We start from the raw sequence: 22,446 nt of genomic DNA on the forward strand, positions 1-22,446 counted from the left end.
GCTTGAGAAAAGGATGTGTCAAGAACCAAGTCATGAGGAGATAACAGCCTGGATGCAGGTGGAGAGACAAGGTCACACCTGGGAGCTATGGAGGGAGACACAGCCCCAGGCTGGGCTCTGAGTCAGAAACTGTGCCCGGGAGGTGAGGATAAGTGCTGGAAAATGGCTGATACAGTCCATAGCTCTGCTTCTATGTGAGGAGGGGCCAAAAGGGCATTCATGGGCTGCTGGGTCACTGATAGGAAGGAAAGACCTGCATCGGGGTTGGGGGGGAGACTGCAATAGGAGCACATAGGCAGATCCCCATGGGCCATATGCTGGCTGAGCACCCCCACTGAACCAGGGACAGGAATCTTTCTTCTGCTATGCTCTGAAAAGCATTCACCAGCCATGAAGCATGAGCAAGAAAACAAAATAACTACAATGATTCTGTGTTTGTTTGTTTTTCAAACAATGGGATGAAAGGGGGAGGGACTGAACAGCTCCACGGTCAGACATGGACCCAGGCAGGGGCTGGGCACTGCAATGCCAGTGCAAGCTGTGATCAGGGCGCACCATCACCCAGCAGCACTGCTGGGAGCAGAGTGAAAGCAGGAGCTCCTGTATCTGACAGAGCTTCTTTCCCCTCTTGTAAAATCTTTCCTGACCATCATCACACTTCAGAGTGAAATTGGAGGTGGTGTCACTTCTGGATTTCACAGCACAGCTGTGTATGTATGCGGGTACGAGGCACGCAGCAGAAATATTCCTGCCTGCAGAGAGCTCTTGGATAGAAACATTAAGGAGGGGAGTGGTAAAGCTGTTCTAATTGAAACCCTTTTATTTATTTCCATTTTATTCTCACTCAAAGCTGGATTTACAGGGAAGTTTCAAAGCTGCTAAACCAGCGGACGTTCGAGCCCCTCTTGATGTGTACATAGCTGGCATGAGCAAACACACCGCCCTGTTACTGCTTCCTTTGTCTTCCTACCCTTCATTCTTTCTTGTTACTCTTATTTGCTGTGTCTGATCTCCAGCGAAAGCTGTCTCTTGCTCTGCGCTGCTACAAAGCTGAACACAGGGAACCCTTTCAACCTCAAAGATGCCCCTGAACATTGCTTTAGAAGAAACAATAAATAGCAACGTGGGGAGTTTGCATTTAACCAGGCTGAACATGTGTTTGCTTGTTTGCTTTTTAAAACAACGCTTATTTTTATGCCCCATAGAGGTAGGTTATAACCAACACTCCAGAGCGCTGCCTTCATTCTTGCCCCTGTCCCAGAGCTGGGGGTGCTGGGGGGCACACTGGGAGGCAGAGTAGGGCTGGGGGGCCATGCAGGCACTGTGGCTGCCTGCTGTTTCCTGTAAGTGCTGGGTGAAAAACCTTCTGTTTATCCTAAGTGGGAACATTTGACTTTAATGAGACTAAGAGGCTTTTTGCTCTCACTCTTTTTTTTAATTCCTTTTCCTTCAGAGAAGCAAGAAATAGAAATATGTCCTTTTCTAATAAATAAAGCACCAGGCACTTCTTCAGCTGTGGGATTAACGCCCCATCCCTGTGCAGCACAACCCTATGGACCGAGCCCACCTGTCCCCAGCCTGCCTGTGACCATCCCTGCTGTAGTGAAAGCCATGGGACAGCTCCCACCACAGCCACCCCATGCCACAGAACCACAGAGCCACAGAATCATTCAGGCTGGAAAAGCCCTCCCAGATCTCCACCCCACCCACAGTTCCATGCCCATCACCCTCTGTGCCACATTGCAGCTCATGCTGTTATGGGACACCTCCAAGTGAACCAACTACTCCTTGTGCTCCTGTGCCGATGCACCACTTCTCTTTTGGAGAATAAATGGTTTGTGATATCCTGCCCTGTGTGCACATCCCACGAGGGTTGCCCAGAGCTGGGTGTGTGTTGCATCTACAACAGAAATTCAACCAGGCTGATCCCACTCCAATTTTTCTATTGCATCAAAACGAACAGATCTATTCACTTTCAAGCTGTGTGTTTATTTGCCACATAAATTTGGGTCACTGGGGTTTGTATTGCAGCTAATTAATGCATCTCTGCATTAGATCTGGCCACAACACTGCTGACCAATGCCATGGGAATATTGTTCTATAAAGGAACAGATACACCATGGCTGGACACACACTGGCTTTCAGCCTATAAACAACGCTGATATTTATTCTGGATTTCCATACAAAGCTAAAATTCTCCACAAAATAAGAATTCTGATAAAATTCTTTCATCATGTACCAATAGTTTGTTTTGATAAGAGAAAATCATTGGGTCTAGCTACAGGCAACTGATGTCAGTGATATCAGAGCCTGCTAATGAGCACCAATCAAACAAGTACATGAAAAACCAAAAAGAATTAACTATTTATTTTTTTTTTCTGTCGTGTAAAATGGAGAGTGTGCATGGAGAAAACAGCTGCAATGTGACTCAGTCTGACTTTTATCCAGCGGAAAGCTCCTTGTCCAATGCTTTAACAGAAAGCCAGCTCGTGACAGAGCAAAGCTGATGCACAGCTATCCACTGGGCACTCACAGAGGGGCAGGCAGAGGAGGGTCCCTGCAGAGGGTCTCCAGCAGGGAGGTAAGGGCCAACCATGGGCTATAGCATCTGCTGACCCCTGCACTCCCGTCCTGCCCCCAGTGGCCATGGCTCGTGGCAGGCAGCTGGTTGGGAAATCCCTGGCTCCATTTGGTTCGCACTCTGCCAGAGGGTGTTGAGGTCCACCACGCCCCTCTGGATGTTCCCTGTCAACACTTTATCTGCCAGGCCTATAGCCAGGGCCTCTCCCTTTGGGCCAATGCTGATACTGGAGGAATCTGGGCCTCAGATAAGAGGGGCGGAGGGGGGGCAGGGCAGGCAGGATTTATGGGCAGTGTGCTCACAGCAATGCAGGGCCTTGGGGCCGAGCTCCATGCAGCATGCTGGGAGTGATGACCGATGCTTCAGCCCCATCTCCAGAGGAAAGAGCATCACACATTCATAAATCTCTTTCAGTGACACACACTGAAATATTGGTGCTGCTTTCAGGAACAGATGGATTGATCTCAGACCAAAGTCACAGCTCTTGGCTTACTGAAGTTGTGGCTTAAATTCTCATGAAAAAAAAAAACAACTCCTTTGTCTGGGATACTTCTGTGCTGGGGTTTGATCCTCCTTTTGCTCTTGGCATGGACCAGAATCCATTTAGAGCCTGCTCTGGTGGGTGGCACTTTGCCCACTTGCAACCAGCTGGGCTTTGATGTCCCTTCCAACCCAAAGACGTTCTATGATGCTCTGACTCTGTGTATGCCTCTAGGTACAGGAACCAGCATTCCATATTCCCTACTATGTTCCTACAATGTCTCTATGTCTCTGGCAGCTAGCAGAACCAAGACATCTCTCCCACTCTATATGTAACAGATACGCAGAGTTAGGCAGAGATGCAACCAGTGACTGCTGGTGCTGGGGTGGCTCAGTGCTGTGTTGGTTGAAGCTGGTGATGGGGTGAGAGGGAGCCCTCAAAACAATGTGGCATGTTTCCTTATGCTACTCATGCTACAATTCCATTCTCTGAAAGTCCATTTGGCATTTAATCCAGTAATACATGTTAGTATCACTATTATCTATCTGCTTCCACACACATGAGGATTCTCATATGCCCCAAAGCCCCACAACACAGCAGCTCTCACTTCATCTCTGTGCACCACACTTGAGCAGTGGGGACGGTGGCACCTTGTGCTCAGCACATAGCTCCCTCCTTTTTGGTTAAGAATGGCTCCTGCCTTCCTGCCACCCTACCCACGTGCTCGGCCCCATTTCCCTGATTGTTTGTGGGATGAAATGCTGTTGCTAGCATGGCTAACATGCTTGGAGAGAGGGAATGAAAGAAGAGAGGTAGGGAGGGAGGGAAGCAAGGAGGAAACAAAGACAGCATTGTTATCTCTTCCAAAAAACTGCAGATACTTATTCAAGGCAGAATGACTGGTTGGGATTGTGGTTTGCTTTACATATGTGTTTAACCTTGTGAAATAGTCAACAGCCTGGAAAGAAAACACCACACTCAAAGGCAGAGGCTGAATGAGGCTCCCAAGCCCTGGGCCTGATTTTCCAATTTGGGGCACTTGGCTGGAGATCAGCCTTGGCTCCTCAATGTGAGGCTTCTGGATTCTGAGGGTGGGAAGGTCCCCCCCTCCCCAGCCAGCGGTGTCTTCCCCCTGTCCAGTGGGAGCAGCAAATGGGGCTTTATCAGTCTCTGTCTTATCAGTTGCTAGCAGATGCTGCAGGACGATTTGTCATCTAAACCTTGGCATGCCTCTCTCCAGCCAAGCAGCCATAAGAGCCAGAAACCCAAACAGGAAAAAAGAAAAAGAAAAAGAAAAAAAAAAAAAAAAGAGAAAATGAGTGAAACAATGCAACAAAAAGGCACAAATTCTGCAAGGCAGAAATGTGAAGGAGGGTGTGTGGCGATGGGGGAAGAACATGCTGTGCTGCCATGCCAACTTTCCAGGGGTTAGAGCACAATCTTTTCTGTGGTACCACCACTTAAGATGAAGTTTTCCTGACACTTCCCATCAGGAGGCTCTGCAGTCACTTGAGCAGAACTTTGCCAGACTCAAATCAATCGGGCTGAAATTTCCCATGTTTGGTGTCTGCCTCGGGCAGAAGCTGAGGAAACAATCCAGTCCACATGGTACAGCCATGGCTGAGAGCAAGGGTACAAGAAAACACCATGTACTGCTATTAAAAAAAGAAAACAACTCAATTTCCAATTATATTTATTTTATCCTCTTGAGAAGCTCTTGCTCTTCCATGACGTGGAGCAGATGCTCAACATCTTCCAAGAAGCAGCTTTGCTTGCAGAGATACACACTTTGATTCTGTGGGAATCTGCCCCAAATGAGATGGAATCGGAGTGTTCCCATAGAAGGATCCCAGGGCCAGCGGTGCATGTGGGGGTTACAGGAGCAGGTGGGGACACACGGGGTGATGGTACAGCACAGACAGCTGTGGGGCTCAGCGGGGAGATGTGATGGGATGAGATGGCAGCCAGGGTAAGGGGAGAACCAAATGGTTGGTGTGCCTCTCATCTTTTGGGTGTGATCACATGAACAGAAGTGACGCAGCACCACACCTGCTAACCTCTTGCTTTCTATCCCACTTCTCATGGGAAGAGATCTATTTATCTCTCTCATCGCTGACTGTGGGGTGTCAACAGCTTCTTTTTCCCCTCCAGTGATTTGGCTGAGTTCTGTTGTGCAGCCAGGTGGAAGCTGGGCAGTACACGGAGGAGGCCCAGCACAACCAGGATGCATCCCCATCCCTGTGTGCCAGGACAAGGTGGGGACAGCAGTGGTGGCAGCTCTGGAGGGCCTGGGAATAGGGAAGAGAGTGTTTTGGAGCCTTTCTCCCCTGTTTTGATGAGAAATTCCATCTTGGACTCGAGGAAATCCTCCCTAACTAAATTTTCATTTGAAACACTGTGTTTCCACAAAAGGTTTTGATTTCCATGCATCAGCATTTTCCAAAAAAAAAAAAAAAAAAAAGAAAAAAAAAAGAAAAAGGCAAGTTTTGTTGAAACATTCCTCCCCCACCAGAAGGGAATCACTCAGCTCCAACTGGGAACTGAGACCTGACCGGAGACCCACATCCATAGCCATCACAGCCTCTTAATTGCTCTGCTCTCATTAACCCAGGATAGGGATGTCCAACAAACTGCAGCAGCCCCAGGTGGCAGCGCTTGAGGGGAAGAACTTCAGCTGTAGCAGGCAGCCTGTGTGCCGAGACCGCCGAGCAGATGGGCTGTGGCCATTTCTTGTTTTAATCCTCATCCAGGAAAGAGAGTGGCGGGTGAAGGAATGGCTTTATGTCCTACGCACACACCGGGAAAATAAAAAGGGACAGAATTGCCTGCCCATCAGATTCTTCCCCCCTTTCCTGCCCCTTCTGCAGCTGGGGAAACCGCTGGAGCTTCGGAGGCCGTTTGGAGTCGGCTGTGCGGACGCAGGCTTTTGGAAACGTGCAATTACATCCACAGGCGTCTCCTTGTAGCTTAAGCAGGTTTAATATTACAGGCAGGCACAGGAAATCTTGGCCCTTTTTTCTTTTTTTTCTTTCTTTTCTTAAATTATTTTTTAAACGCGCTCCTAGTAAAGTTAATGAATCACTCCCAAGAACAGGGCTTTTATTAGGGTCTGCAATTCGGCACCAATTTCTTTTCCTTTCCTGTGGCAGAAAGATGTCAATTAAATACAATTCTTTTGTTTGAAACCTATTCCTACTGCTGTAGTAGGGCTTTATCCCCACACAATTAAAAAAAAAAAAGAAAAAAAAGAAAAAATGAAAAAAGCCCAATTTTCCTTTTGTTTAGGGTGGTCACAAACAACCACTCAGCCCAAAGCCACCCCAAAGTACTCTCCCACAGCTGCTGTGAGCTCTGTTTTCCTTTGCTGTGGTCCCATTAGCCCCCAGAAACCCCCATGGACCCACCACCCAGGCAGGGAGCGTTGCCACATGGGCTCCTCCTGCACACATCCCCCATGTGCAGCTCCCGCTTATCCCCCCTGCACCATAAAGGACCCCAGTCCTCCTCCTCACTGTTCAGATTTGGTGTTGCCCATAGAGGCGAATGGGACATGGCCCTGGCTGCCGGTCTTTGAAGAGGTGGGAAGGCCACAACTGATGGCTGCCACTGCCTCTCAGTTTTCAATAATGCAATTTCTTTTGAAAATCTGAATGAGAATCATGCTAGTTTCATTAAAAGGAAAAAAGTTTCCCCCTTTCTCCCTCTCCCCAGCTGCACGGCAGCAGCCAGCAGGTGTGTGTCGATCGGCCAGCCACTGAGATTTACAACCTGCTTCAGGATTTCTCAGCCAAGCTTGGGCTGGAGAAGTGTTTTTTGCTCACAAACAAAGGAGCTGCAGGCGGAGCCCTGAGGGACACAACAACCGGAGATGAAAAAACAAACACATCCTTCTCTAATGTGATTAAACCAAAAAAGCCTTTGGAGAAATGCACCCCAGTTGGCCAAGGAGACAAGGTAGAGAAATGGGATGACCTTTCCCCGCCTCTACCCCCTCTTCCCCCACCAGCTGTCCTCCTGCTGTAGAAGGGATGCAGCAGGCATGGAGAAGGGATGCTAGAGGGTAGCAAGAATGCAGGAGGGGTCCAGGAGTGGATGGGTTCCTGTCCTGTCTGGTCACTGGCTGAAGAGGCTGGAGGAACTGCTCTTGGCCTCCCATCACTCATCCAGCTATTCAGTTCCCTGCATTTCAGCACTTCTTGTTCAAAATAGATCAAAGCTGTGGTGGAGGAGAAGCCACAGGAAGCAGCTGGGACTTCCCGTGGTCACCCGCACCCATTGCACCCAGAGCTGTTCTCACTGGGCAGGGCTCTGCTGGCTGTGCTCTGTGCAGGCAGCTGGCAGCAGAAGGCACAGGTCTTGATGCTTGGTGCATGGCAGGGAGCGATTTCATGCAGGGAGAGAAGAAGGCAATACCACTTGCACTCCCTTGCAGAGCTCTGCTGTGCATTGCACCCCTTGGCGCTCTGCAAAGCTCCTGGGGAAGTGGTTGCACAGATAGCAGAGATCCAGAGGGATTTGTGCTGCATTTGCTGAGGCAATAGAGACATCCACACCTCTCAGAATTCAGCCCTTGGGGGATGTGCTATGAAAGCATCTTCCCTTCTGGTAGGGCTGTCTGCAGCAGACACTCTGTGGTAACACTCCTGGTCTCCAACAAGTGTGTCGCTTTTGGTTCAATCTGTTTGTGCTGGAATCAGTGGGAACATTCACTTGGAGCATTAGACTTGAAAGACATTTTGCAGCACAGTCCCTGCAGGGTCAGCGATTTGGTCAGTGCACAAAAGTTCTATGGCTTTTGAGTGCTCCAGTGCTGAGCGGAAGAGGAGGGCAGTGCATACCCACAGGTGCCTGATGGAGGGAAAACAGTTGCACATCAAGACCCAGGGCAAAACCAGAAGTGCTGGAGTGAGAAGGAGTCAGGGAAATCTTAGCTTAGACAAACAAAAGTGACGTAAGAATGAGATAATTGGGCCAGAGACTCCTCTGCCAAAGGAAATACTGCTGTCCCACTGCCTGGACTTAGTCAGCACCAGGAAAGGCAAACCTGGGGGGATGCACACAGTAGCTCTGTCCCCACAGCCCCACCAGATGCACGGAGGTGGCACCGGCCCAGCAGACCTGCTCTGTGTTCCTCCATAGTCAACCTGGCACAGCGTGAGGCCGGCACAGCAGCAGCATGCACACAGCTGTGTACATCTGGAGCAGGATCCTTTAGCACGAGCTCCTTGCCAACAGCCAACCATTTTGGAAGAGTCCCACCGGCAGCTGCTCTGACAGAAGGGAGTGGAGTGTGCTGACTGGAGGCTTGTGCAAGGGGCTGGCAAGTGCTGCAGGAGCTGAGAGAGCCATGAGCGCAGCCACGCACAGCGGGAGCAATGGGTCCAGCCCCAGCACCTCAGTGCTACCCCAAGAATGGGACATAGCAGGGCTCCTGCAGCCCCACAGCCTCCTCACCATCCCTGCTCAGCAGCAGGCTGCTGGTGGCACTCAAGCATGAAAGGAAACGCATGGCTGAGAGCTGGAGGAAAAGGCTGGGAGAGCTACTGCAGCTCGGGGAGCCAGCCCTCATGTTTCCCATATGGGCTATGAATGACCGGCACCGGGTACAGCTTGTGAGTGTGAATTCCTCATCTGCCATGCCTCAAGTAGGCCAACATGCCCACAGCGTAAGGAGAGCTGGAACTCAAGAGCACCGGGGCATGGAGGATGCTGGAGAAGTGGGAGAGGAGCCTGAGCCACAATACAGAGCTGCCCCACTCTCCTTCCAACCCACAGCCCTGTTATCTGGCCCCACGGAGCTCCAGCCCTGGCCGTCCCTGAACAAGCAGAGCTTTGTGCGATGTGTTTACTGCAGGCACGAGATTAAACCAAAGGAAACAAGGCAGCTCAAAGGCTTAGGGTCGTGACTCACACAGAGGGCTTCCCAGGCCGTCTTCACTCGGCACATTGCTCTGTCCCAAATGAAAAATGACTGAGTCTAAATAAATAAATAAAAGTCAATAAATCTTGTGCAGCAGAGATGGTGAGTGATTGGGGAATAGAAAAACCTGTTCAAACAGAGCAGCATATTCTAGGCAGAAAATTCAGCGTCACGTTCCTCAGCTGAGAGGGGATGCAATGTGGAGGGAGGAAGAGAAATAAATACACATTTCCCAGCTCCGTGGCACAGCTTCCAGCTGCAGGCTTGCTCTTGGGGCTGATATGCGTTGGGCAGTTTGTTTGAGCAATGCTGAGGCACTCCAACGGACTCACATCTTTGTTGTGGGGAGATGCACTGCCCCACCGCCTTGCAGCCAACACGAGTTCCCCAAAGCCTCCAGGTTTTCCTTGCAGTTAGATGTTAAACAGCATAAACCTTCTGACTGCGCTAAGCTCATTCTGTCCACAAATCACATTGCAGAGCCAATCTCCACCCCAGTTATCAGCAATGGGCCATGTGATGAGCATGAGAAACATCCAGGGTGGGAGAAAGACCCACGGCAGAGTGCACTGCACACAGAGATGTTATGGAGCAGAGCATTTGGCTCAGCTCGAGGTGGCTTTGTTCCCCCAGCCCAGCTAGCAGCGGGGCCACTGGGGCTGGGAAGGGAAAGAGGCTCTCAGCAGAAGGAAGCAGTTGCAGCAAGCATTAAGGCACTAATGAGACAGAGTAGAGCTGGCCTATCTTGTACAGAAGGTTGGACTGTGTAATCTAATGGTCTCTTTGGCCTTACAATTTGTGAAACTGTTTCATTCTGGTAGGTAGTTGGCTCTGGCTTTAAATCGTCCTCTGCAATCCAACAGCAAATAGCTGGGAAACACAAAGACATTTGGACGTGCACCAAAAAGCTCTTGGAGTCCTTTCTGATAGCATTGCATGGCCAAAGCCTGCAGCAGCGCTCGTCCCACTCGATGCTGAGCAGCTCAGTGCTGCAGAGCTCAGCATCAGCCCAGCTCCTTGGGGACTGCGGGATGGTGCCTCTGCTCCCACTGCAGCACAGCATGGGGGGGGGGGGCTGGGGGGGGTTGGAGAGGAGCAGAAAGCAGCCCCTCGAAGTGTGCGCACTGATGGGCTTGGATAGAGCACGCCCCTCTCCTGAGTCCAGCCCCATTTCCCTGACAGTTGGAGTAATGGAGTCCAACCCTTCAGGCCCGGGGCCAGCCCAGTGCATTGTTTTAGGGCTATCGACTGTTGCGTACTCCTCTCCTCCCTCTGTGCTGTGTAACAAAGCCTCTCCGAGGCACTCGGGGCAGTATAAGAGGGGCTGAAAGGGAGGGGGAACTCGGAAGTGGGCTCTCCATCCTATTTTCTGGTCCCAGGACTCCTTGTTTGGATGCCAAGACAAACAAATAAATCATATTCAAAGGCATCTGCCCACAATAGTGCTGAAGTCAGAAAAACATAAAAGAGGGGAGCTGAGATCAGGGGTCAGGATTCCTGTTAGACACAACAGCTTTGCTCAGTGCTTTCATTTCATTTTATTGCCTCTTCTGCTGCAGTTCAGATGAAAGTGATTATTTATTTTGTAGCCTTTCTTTGGCCTGTTGTGCCAGTAGGAATCTGCGATATGCTTGCAGCATTTCCTGGCATGGTGTGTGGATGGGGCTGTGTGCCGTGGGCAGCCACCATCTCTGCATAGAGCGTGGACACACTGGTAAGGTTTGGTTAGCACCGAGCCCTCAGATCCTCCTTTCTCAGGCACCTTTCATCCAGTTGCCTTCACTTTCCTTCCCGTGGAGTCGATCTAGATACCAGGAGAGTGCCATCCCTTCTGCAGCCGCTATTTAAAAGCAACTGTATTCTGCAGTTAGGAGTGGAAAGGGACTAAAAAAAGGACCTTGTCTGTGGGATGCTAATCTTAGCCCAGGTAACTTTTAGTGAGGGCCATGCCAAGGGTCCATTTCCTGGAGAAACGAAGTATGTGACAGACTCATTAAAACCACTAAGTGGCTATGGGATACTGATATCGATACTAATATCTCTGGGCATGCAGCCTGGTTTAGTGCTGATGGAGGAGGAAAGCAGCTACCAGGCACCCACCTCAGCTCCCAGAGCATCCCTGGAGCTCTCTGAGGCTTGGAGCAGCCCGGCTCAGCCCCACTGAGCTGAGTTCGGAATCCCAGCCATGGGAACCTGCTGTGGCCTGGGGTGGGGGCACAGGGTTGGTTTACAGCCATCACTGCCATGTGGGCAGCAGCAAATTGAAATTCAGCACGTGACATCTCAACCCCAGACCTCAGGATTGCAAAAGCTTTCTGTAAGGGGCTCAGGGAAAGGAATGAAATCAGCTAGGTCATTTCTCATCGCTCGCAGAGGCCAAAAGAGCCTAATTGGGACCTGATCTCAGCCGTTTGTTTGCCAGGACTCATACCAAAAAAAGCTCTGTCTGAATTTAAAAAATAAATAAATAAATAAAAATAAGTAAAAAAAGAATTTCCTTCCCCTAGTGGTTTGGATTGCTCCTTAATGTTGTTTCAATGCAAATCTGTTTGGTGTTTATTTGGAGCTGAAGGTGGTGGGAAATCGGCTGTGTACCAGCCCTGATCTGGACTGAGGACCAATGCTGTCATCGGCGAGCAGAGCACATCCAGCGGGGGCAAGGAAACTGTTGTCACCTGGACTTGATTTTCTGGTAGCAGACCCATTGGTCCCCCACACAGAATAGCTGAGAAAGAAGAAGCTCAGCATTGGGGTATTTGCAGAGCATTGGCTTCAGCTCAGCACAGGGGTTGATGGCCAGGGCAACGTGCCCTTCCACCAACATGGCCACCAGCAGGGAGCAAGCAAGTTGCCTCCTCTTCCCAATTTTTAGGCAAATTATTACTCATGCAAAGAAATCTGACGGAGTTCTGGGACTTGTGAAAGTTTCTTAATAAATCCCCAGCGATCGTCTCGCTACTCACAGAGAGCGAGTAACAGGATCCCATAAATCACAGCAAAACAAAGTCAGCACTTTGGGTCAGGAAAATATTGGAAATCTGTGGGTTTTACACTAATCCTCCCATGGTGGGGGCCCTGGAAATGCAGGGGTTTTTTTTTTTTGCATCCTTCTGGTTCTGACACTCGCTTCCTACCCCAGCCTACCTTTTAGCCAGGCCAGTAGATACATGGACACTCCAGGTGGAGCAGAATACAGAGCAGGGAATGCTGTCCTGGATTAAAGGAAGCCAGAAAGCTCTACAGCCCAGCGGGAGTCTGCCCCATAGACCACATCTGCTGGGCTCGTGTACCAGCTACTGCATGGCTCACAGGCCATTTTGGACTTGTGTGGAGATGCAAAATCCCCCAGTGTCCACCTATGGTACTGCTTCTCTGCTTCAGCCCCAGACCCGTGAGTCATCCAACTAGGATGTCATGCAGGAGGAGTCCTTGTGGCTTTGGGGAGGGAGGCTTGATTCTGCATATGGCAATGGGCTCTTTCTCCTGTTGATTCTTTCTTTTCCAGAGAGACAGATCTTAGAAAATCTTTTTTTCCCCCCCAGTTGTTTGCACCACAAGCTGACACACGTGGGCACAGAGTACACAGAGTTATGGGTGGCCGCCATCCTGCCAGGGGCTTGTCAGGCCTGTGGCCAGCACAGGCTGTCCTTGGAAACTGCAGAACTCACATGTGGCAGAAGAAATGCCCGTGGAAGGGGCAAGGAACCAGCCCCTATGTGTAGTCCTGGCAGTCAGCAGCCCATCCTGCCCCTACCTGCCAGGAACATCTGCTGGCCAGAACAGTCCTTGCCCCCATCATGTTGCCCCAGTACATTCCCAGACCAAAAAGAGTGGAGGAAAAGGAGCAGAAACCCCACTGCTTTGGAGTGCATGCTGCAAAAGCAAACTGAAGGGGGAGAATTCAGCAGCTGATGTTGATGCAGAGCACAGGACACTTGAGATCTCCCCCATCCCACTGGCTCAGGGTGATAGGGACACAGCAACTCTCATATCAGGCAGGTTTTGCTCCACGTATCCCATGAAGAACAGGCTGCTTGCTCTGCAGGAACCAAACAAACTGCATTGCATTATTTCTGGGTCAGGTCTCCACTCTCCACATCAGGAGAGGCCTGATGATCCCAGGGTGGGACAGCAGCATGCAGCCCCCACCTCCTCACCACCCCAGCATCTCTTCCTGAGCCATTTGGGCTCTCATCACGCACTAATCCATTGGTGACTTCAGCTGTAATTGTCTGCAGTCTGGCATCAATAAACTGAAGCATTTATTGCACAGTTTAAATCTAACACAGATTATAACAACCCAGGGAGGTTTTAATGCCTGAGCCATGAAGCAGCCCCACAAACCCCTACTTTGCAGGCTGGAGGTCCTTCCCCACCACTGCAGTCCCATCCTGACTTTGGTCTGCATCTCTGTCCTCACTTCCCCAAATACTCATGCAATGAGCCCCACTTTGGTGCCTGAGCATTGGCCCTGATCCATTGGGATCTTTTGCTCCAGCACAGCCAACGCTCACTGCCCATCCTAATGGGCACAGTGCGGAAGGAGGGGATTTTCTCATACCCTGCACCATCCGAGCCCACTGCAGGACAAGGGACAGTCCTGGTCTCAGGGCCTGCATTGGGATTACAGAGCCGTCCTCAGAGTCTGTGGCAGAGTCAGAAAATCCCATTTGCAGTGACATGGTGTCTCTTCATGTAAGGCTTTCTTCTATGACAACAATGAGGCGTAAAGAAGGGGCCGCAGTATGGGGGCACTTTAAGTTTAGGTTTTGCAACAGTGGCATTTCAAAACAAAAAAGAAAAGGAGGGTTGGGGGGCGAGGGGAAGAGCCCGCAGGACCCTGGCAACCCCCAGCAGCACTTCCCCAGGGCAGCGCAGGGACGGGGCTGGAGGAAGCAGTGGGAGCGATTGGGTTTCTCCCGACCCCCTCGCACTGCCACCGCCCGGCGGCTGCCCAGATCTGATCAGGCTCTGGTCCCGTCTGCCGCTCGCATGCCAGGAATCACTTAACAGGGACTGGCTGGGGCTGGTGAGGGGAGCGCTGCCGGTCCTCCCCACCCCCGACATGGTATTACTATCAGAAATATCAGACGTTTCGACTCAAATTAAAGTCAGGTTAAATATCTCAAATGCAGAAATTCCGCATGGTTCCAGATGGAAAGCGGTTCCTCAGCTCCATGCTGAAAAAAATAAATAAGAAACCTTTCAGACCTGTGGCTGCTCCTCAGCCAGGGAGAGACGGGAGCCCCCTCCGAATATGAGAGCTTTGAAGTAGTAATTTGGCCAGACTAATGCAAAGCATGACACGCTGCTGGTGTATAAATACCTCTCCAAGAAATGCACAGCCTGGTGCCTTGTGAATACGTGGTAATGATAGCAACCAAAGCAGAAATGTGAGCACCCATGAGTTGCACACAGCAGCACCCACACTGTGCAATCACACCCCAGTCCAGTGCAGAGCCCTGAGATATTTCCCAGAGCAGCACCACACAACTCAGGCTGTGCCACACAGCAGTGCTGCAGCACACATCTCACACAAGTTCCCACATACTGGACAGCAATGTGCTAGCAATTATATGTGGCAACACAATAGGGGGAGAAGAGGATGAGTTGATTTAGGATGGATTCTGCACATGTTAATTCCCCCCCACCCTCCCACCCCCTCCTTTCGGACACATGTGAGCTCTGGGCAGTGGGACATGAGGGCAGAGCCACCCCCAGTGTGCTCTGAGGACACCAGCAGAGCAGCCCCATGTGGCCACAGAGCTTTGGTAGCCTTGTCCAGAAGGCAGTCAGGACTCCTGGCCATTGAGCTGACACTGTGTGTCCTGAACTTCAGTCCTGATCCATGCGCTCATAACCATGGCACGCAAAGAGCCCCCCTGCAGGGACCTGCAGCATCAGGGCTACCCACAGAGCACATGGTGCTGCCAGGCCCCTGCTCTGAAAGGAAAGGGAGAACTTTGCTTATGGCAACAATGAACCCAAGTCACACACTGTGGCTTTAAGCAGCCCAAGCTGTGCCAGATCCCACAAAATGGGATATGCCCTTATCTCCCATCCTCCCACCCCTCCATGCTGACATAAGACCTGATCCCCAGCATTCAGATTTGTTTCCAAATGCCTCCCAAATCAGATGCGTTCAGTTTGTATAGTGCAGGATTTGTCTCATCCCTATTTAAAGGGTGTGTCCTGCAAATGCAGCTTCTCAGCAGCCCAGAGTGAGGCTTAGGAGCCCTGGCTGGACAGCTTTGGGGCAGGACATCCTGCCCATAGCTGTTGCAGGGTTAATCCTTTGCCTATGTCCTCCTTTTTTCCCCCCACAAGTTGGAAAACATCACAGCATCTAGGTGTGAGAGCAGGAGCTACCACTATGATCCCCAGAACACATCCTACTTCCACTTGTGTCACTTCCAAGCAACATCCCCCTGGGTCCTCAACCTTAAGCACATGGGCCCAGCAAGACAGAGGCCAGCCTCTGTGTTTTCCTGCAGGACATAGACCCTGCACCCTTCCATCTGTGCTCTCCCCTGGCCCTTCCCGTTGTTCTCAACCCTTCCCCTGGCTCCCCATGGGCAGTTACTCCTGGGCTGGGCCATGACAGTTCTGTGTTGTGGCTGGGGCAGGTGATGCTGGCTTCTTTCTTTCACCCTTATGTTTTGATTTAGCCTTTGCCTATCTCTCCTCAGGTTAATCAGTGGATTAACTGCAGCTCTCCCTCCCTTTCTCCCAAATCCTTATCCTTCATCACTAATCTAGGAAACAAAACAGACCAGGTACTTTTCCAAAGAGGCAGACAAACTATTTGCTCCCCTATCAACCAGCCTCTCCCACACCTTTCCCCAGGCTGCCTGACCCTGCAGACACCCTTCACCTGGAATTCTCACCCTAACAAAGGGGCAGCATGGACCCTCAGCTGCTCCTACCACCACCCCAAGCCATGGCTGCAGGAGAAGGGACCCCAAACACAGAGTAGAGCTCAGGACACCTATCCCTCCTGAAACACTGGCAGGTATGCCACAGGTCAGGGAAGACCAGAGCAGAACAACACTTTGTACTACTCATGGGAAAATGGGTTTTATCCCTATCTGCTCCAGTGCCCCCAACCCTGCCCTCAATCTCTCTTCCTGCCATCAAGGCAACTTCTCTGCTTCAACCATCACTATCCTCCCCAGCCTTACACACTGATCCAGACAGATCCTGCAATTCTCTGGGGATCCCCTAACATCCCCCTTCCTCCAGGCTCTGACCCCCACCCAAGTCACCCTGGATGATTCCAAATGTCCGAGCCCAGCTGGATGCCAGCAGGGTCATCTATCCTCCCATCTCCAGATAAGAAAGGGAGCAGCTGATAACAGTGAACTCCTAAGATCCATCATATTTTCTGTCTTAATCAGCAGCTTCCATTGCTGGCTGAAGGCAAGATAAACCCTGTCAACCTTCCTGCAGATGGGTAACCAAAATCAGAGTCTCCAAAGTAAAAAGTGAAGCCACTGTAGAAAGGTGTTCAGATCAACACCCCCCCCCCACCCCCCCTAAAAAAAAAAAATAAATAAAAAAAATAAAAAAACATTTAACATTATGGTACTAAATAGAGGGAGAGAACTCTTGTGGCTCAGTTCTGCATGAATGTCCACTCAGCACCAGGATGACCCTAAGGCTAAAGAACTCTGACTGGGTGCTGGAGAACTCAGACTCTGCAGAGATGTGTAGGTTCAAGGAAGGATGGATGCAAGGTTAGTGTTGGACAGGAATGGAGAGATGGCAAGCACTCAGCTTATGAATTTAATGCCGTAATGTGATGGAAAGTACAGCAATAATAGCAGAGTGGCAAAGTCTAGGCTGCAACAGAAGAGGATAAGCCTGAAAGCAGTAGCAGTGGACACAGAAACAAAAGGAAAAAAAATTGCTCACCTCTGGGAGGCCTGAGGTAGGCAGGGACCTTTAGCAAGATACCCTTACATCCACTGCCAACCCTTAAATAAGGCCTGGGAAGGGGTAGATCCTGGCTCCATCCCTTCCATCACTTAGGTACATTGCATGCATCTGAGCTCCCCTGGGTCAGCCTTGCCTTCCCACCAGGTGCTCCATCACTGCTTCAGGCCATAGCTTAGTTTTTCCACTGCAACGTGGCATTGTCTGGAAGCACATAGTCTCGCAGGACCTCATAGTTATCTTGTGACTGCTTCAAGCTCTCAGCTGAAGGCTGGGGGATGCCAGCTCCTAGAGCTTTCAGTCCAATGGAGGGGCACTTTTAGAGTTCCTCTTTCCTGGGGGTTGCTGATGCCCTGTGTGATGGATGGATGGATGGATGGATGGATGGATGGATGGATGGATGGATGGATGGATGGATGGACGGACGGACATGCAGATGGATTTGCAGAGTGGTGATGCTGTTCATCTTGCTGGGCTGGTCATGGTGACTGTGCTCTTCCACTTTTTACATCTTTTGGGGACTGTGCCCCACAGTTCTCTGCGTGCAGCCTCACAGCTCCCACTTCCAGCAAGCTGTCCCACTTGCACAACAGAAGAGATGATAATGCTTTCCTACCCCTCCTGCCTATCTCTGGGGCTCACCTTCCAAGCTTGGAAGGCTCCAGTTCCTTCTACTTGTTTCTCATCCTTCTCTTAGATCACACTGAAAAAGTGACACCAAGGCAGTAAATCCTCATCATATTGAGAGGATCACCCTGCAGAACCTCCCTAGAAGGTCCCGGCTCCATTGTGCTGGAAGCTGAACATTTGGAGATAAATGGATTTGTTGCACCCAGGGATCAGACACTGGCCATGGAGCTGGGAGGAAGAAGCAAGCACGGCCCCATTGCCCAGGCCAGGCTGTGGGACATGGCAGTCAAGGAAAGGAGAGCAGAGCAAAGCAGAGTGGGGAGGTCTTCATGTGAGAAAGTGATTCCAGAAGCTCACAGCAATGACCCAACTTTTCAACTCAACCACTTCTGCCAAAGCAACGTTTCCAAAGCTGCAGCTCCCTGATAAAACCTAATACCATTGCCCATAAATTGTATTAAATAAACAGCAGCTGCAGATCAAGGTATATTCATCAAGGGCTTCCTCCTTTTTTATGAATGGCTGAAGACTCTGAGATGCCGGTTGCCAATAGTCTGTCAGCAAAGGCTGCATTTAAAATCAATTTGGTAATTGCAACTCCGACTCAGAGCCACAAATCAAAAAGGAAACTTCAGCCCTCCAGGATGTTTTGGCCCATTAGGGAGCTGGTAATTATGCACCCCAGCCGGGCATTAATTTAAGGCCCCGGTGGAAATGCTATGGTGTGAATTTGAGACAGGAAACTGACTGTAAGGAATTTCAAAGGTTGGGAGGCGTGCTGTCAGTCTGTTTACAACCACCTAACTTAACATGGTTAAAATCTGCTAGGAAACACTTGCTGAACTCAGGATTGCCATTGTGTTCGTTTATTTTTCCTTGTGAAAGAGGCCACTTTTCTGCCGGAGAGGAATAAATGAGGAAAATATATATAACCTCTGTTTATATAGGATCTACAATGTTTGTACTGTGCTACTCCAGGTCACTTGGATTCTGGTGTGATGAACGGCGTGTATGTGTATAGATAGATAGATATATACACGGACAGACAGGAGGCTTTGACAGGACTAGCAAAGGGAGCATATCTTAACTCTACTAGCAGCAAAGTGAATTTGACTGGAAAACTCTGTTACATGCCCTCCCCTTTGGCATGTGAGGAGCAGGGCTGGAGGCCACACAGACCTTCCCATTGCAACACAGAGCAGAGCCCTGCTCTGCATCCCTGCCCACCTCCTGCAGCTCCTGCTCCTAGGGGATCAGACGGACTGTGCCTGGCCAAGCATCTGCTGCATGGAGAGCAGAGTGCTCCCTGCAACTCCAGCCTCAGCCATGCAGCACCAGGTCTGGCTATTCCTGCCACCCGAACAGCACTCAGCAGCCACATGTGTTGTTAATGGTTATCAAAGGATCCCGCTTAGGCTGGTAGTCGCAGTGACATCCTGCAGGTTGCCCCACAGCCCCACTTGTCTGGGATCTCCAAAGTATTGCATCTCCACCAAGGACAGTTCAGCCCCAGTGACCAGCTGAAGGTGAAGGGCAGATTTAGGGCTCTGGGGAAGCAGAAGTCCTCAGCCCTCCATGTGCAGCGTGGCTCCTTTGGGGCTGGTTGCCTGGACTTGTGCAAGGGCTTGCTTCAGTGTACTGAAGGAGAGCAGCAAGAACCGAGGCAGCTCCTGAGATGCAGCTTCTCTGATGCTGCTCCAGTGATGCTGTTCCTCTGATGATGCTCTTGGGATGTTGCTCCTCTGATTCTGCTCCATGCTTCCCTTTGGACACAGAGGGAGGACAGGCCAACAGCACCCATCTGTGCTCCCAGGTCTGAAGGCATACATGGCGACTCCACTGATAGATGTTCTACCTGCATTAGGCCCAAAGAAGCTGGTGGCTGAGGAGGAACATCTGCCTTCTCCCAGCTGAGGAGATGCTCTATGTATGTGATGAAACACTGATCAGAAAGCCACGGCCTGCACCTCATTGCTGAGCCCTCTGCAAACACCAGGAGAGGTCCAGGAAGCCCCTGAAGAGCAAAGGCCCCACGGAGTTCTGAGCCACCCCTCCCCATCCCCTCGTATGTGCTTGCTGCTTGGCAGTTGTTGTTTTTCTTCCTCTACCCCAAAGCATTCATGTTGGTGGTGCCAGTATGCAGCTGGCTAACACTGCCATCAGCCCAATTTTACAGAAAAATACAGCAATCAGGCAGGGAAAAAAAAAAAAAAAAAAAAAAAAAAAAGTAAAAACGAGTGTAAATTCCTCATTTTGGATTTAAATGCTTTCGTTTAAAGTTTCTAAACACAGTCGTGGTGGATGGCTTTGTAATGTGGGGCACTGGGGTCACGGTGCTGTGCCTATGGGGCTGCCCTCTCTCAGCCTGCAGTGGGGGATGCAGGCAGGCAGCCCGGCACGCAGCCCCGTCCTGTAAATAATGAGGTAACGCGGCAAGGATGTATCTCGCAGCACTCCATTAAGTGGATGCATCCAGGCTGCCGGCCGGCTGAGGAGCTTTGATGGCGCAGGAACAGGCTGATGGAGCTGGCCCAACTGCAGGGCTGGGTTCTGCAGGGCATGGGAGCACTGCCGTGCCAGGAGCTCCCTCCTCACTGTCCTTCCCTGAGCACCCCCCCAGATGCACTGCCCGGGGTTGAGGCAGCCACACGATGCTGCTCAGCGCTGCCACAGCCTCTTGCAGGTAAATGCCACCGTGTCACCAGGCTATTTCCTACCTCACATGTCAGCACTTGGCATTTCTAGTGATGTTCCCCAAGTCCCCTCCAGACAGAACCTAAACTACATATAAATATATGTTGGAAATGTCGCCTTCAGTACAAATCTGGCTCTGAATGGCAATTTCTGCATTTGCTTTGAATACATCCATTTCAAGAGACAGGCGGGAAGCCAGCTGAGCAGCCATCAGGATGGCAGTGAGGGTTCCATTGATGGGCTCCCAGATTTCTCTCTGTACACAGCCCCTGGCAGGAGGCAGCTCAGCACAGTGGACACAGCCAGGGAGTGGGAGGTAGAGTGTGTGTAGGGAAGAGACGGTGAGCAGGGATGGTCCTGGGATGCAGGGGATGGCACTGAGATGGTCTCATGTTTCCCCAGTGCCAGGGGGAGCTGCCTGCAGGAGGGGTTGGGGGCTGGGGGAAAGAGAGAAAGAAGATATTAAAATGTTCCATCTGAAGTTACTGACAAACTGTCAGGCTTACGGTCTGCGCGCAGAACAAAGGTTTGCATTTGCAAATCAATAAAAATAAATGTGGAGTGAAGACACAGGAATATTTTAACATAAATCTGCATAAACCCTTACCCTGGAAATGCCTGTGCACGTGTCGGCTGCTGGCTGCCACTGAGGGGACTGAGCCCCTGCCTGGGATGGGGAACAGGGGACAGGAGACAGGCACTGCTCAGCCCCTGAAAGCACAAGGGAGGGGTCGGACAGCCCTATGGGAGACAATGACCCACGTGCTGGTGGGCACAGAGCCTGTTTGGATACCCAATCAGCCACCCACTGCATGACCATGAGGTGTGCTAATGCCTCAGCATCGCTGGGATGATATGGATGCTTTAAGTGCCATGTCAGGGCGAGAGCATTGAAATAGACAGGAAAATCAAATGCTCATCAAAGATTTCTGTTGCTCACCTTGGAAGAGATGTACCACAAACAGGAAAAGTTGGGAAAGCTGAAATGTTGTGGTCTATATCCACTCCAGGCAGCACTGCCAGCTTTCTGCTAAAGCTTTGGCCATCAGCCCCATCCCAGAGTGCTCCTCTCTCAGGCTGCGTGCTCCCTGCCATGGGCTTTGCTGCTGGTGGTGTCACCTCAGTCCCAGTGTCTGTTAGCACCTGTAGGCTACAGCTGGGGAAACTGAGGTCCAGCAGTGCTGTCTCCATCTGCTATGATATATCTCAGCTGTGGGACAAGGGATATGGGGCACTGGGGACAGGGAGAAGCACTGGGGAGAGGGAATGTGATACAGCTCCCCCAGGATGGTCTCGAGGGCTTCTTCACACCCGGGGATGAGGTCACACTCACTCCCTGCTGCACCTCCACCATTCTCAGCCAATTAATTGCCTCTTCTCTCCCACTTCTTCCTCCTTAATTGGGACAAAGACATCTGGCAAAGATTTGCTGGTGCAGGCCCTGCTTTTTAATTTAGAGACACATTCTGCTTATTGGGGGATTTAATACAGAACTCCCCTGAGGAAGGAAGGAAGGCCTGCAGAGCACCAAGGTCCCAGCCACAGCCAGTACTGTGCTCTGGGGGCACACACATCCCATCCCTATCCCACATCATGACCATCCCTTTAAAACATATACGCTCCACTTCAAGCCGCATCCCAACCCCCTCTCTGGGGGAACGTTCCTCTGTGCAGCTGAGAGGGATCTACCAGGCAGTTGTGAGCAGCCTGGGGAAAAGCAGAAAACTCCCTCCAGCAAACCCCGTCCCATTCCCATTAGCAGGAGCTGGGATGATGCTGTGGTGGGAACGCTGCTGGTTTTCTCCAGAAACAATTCATGGTGCAGCTCTGCTGGGATGGGAGGTTTGTGTGGGGTGGGCTGAGGCCGTCCTCACCCCTGCCTGCACCCCTCAGTGTTGGGACACCCAGGGAGGGGGGAAGCACTGGGAAGGGATCCTCAAACTGCCTGGAAAAAGCACAGCATGTGAACATGGAACCTTTGAATCACACTGCTATGAAAGCTCACTCGTCCTTCGTTTCTTTCACTAAAAATGACCCAAATGGGAATTGAAACATTTTGTTTCATTTTGAGCAAAGCACTTTGTTTGATCTAAAATGAACACGGGTTGGGGTTTTCTTTTTTCTGTTTTTTGGGGGTTTTCTTTTCTTTCTTTCTTTCTTTCTTTCTTTTTTTTTTTTTTTCAGAGGGGAAGAGGCAGAATGGGT

At 50.8% G+C, this 22,446-nt stretch overlaps 1 long non-coding RNA gene across 2 annotated transcripts in view; it reads right to left on the reverse strand.

The window, feature by feature from the left end:
- Nucleotides 1-4,738: 4,738 nt before the first annotated feature.
- The window catches only part of LOC107312636 (uncharacterized), a 33,182-nt gene continuing 15,474 nt past the window's right edge, over nucleotides 4,739-22,446 (reverse strand). Inside the window, exon 2 of one of the 2 annotated variants that reach the window (XR_001554526.3) lies at nucleotides 4,739-6,202. This is a non-coding gene — a long non-coding RNA (uncharacterized LOC107312636). Of the gene's footprint in view, nucleotides 6,203-18,397; nucleotides 20,679-22,446 lie in introns of those variants that run through there. The other variant, XR_014945075.1, reaches the window with a different exon arrangement.

Source organism: Coturnix japonica, chromosome 4, assembly GCF_054131305.1.
Source record: "Coturnix japonica strain WE chromosome 4, WE-NBRP24, whole genome shotgun sequence".
NCBI classification, from domain to species: Eukaryota; Metazoa; Chordata; class Aves; order Galliformes; family Phasianidae; genus Coturnix; species Coturnix japonica.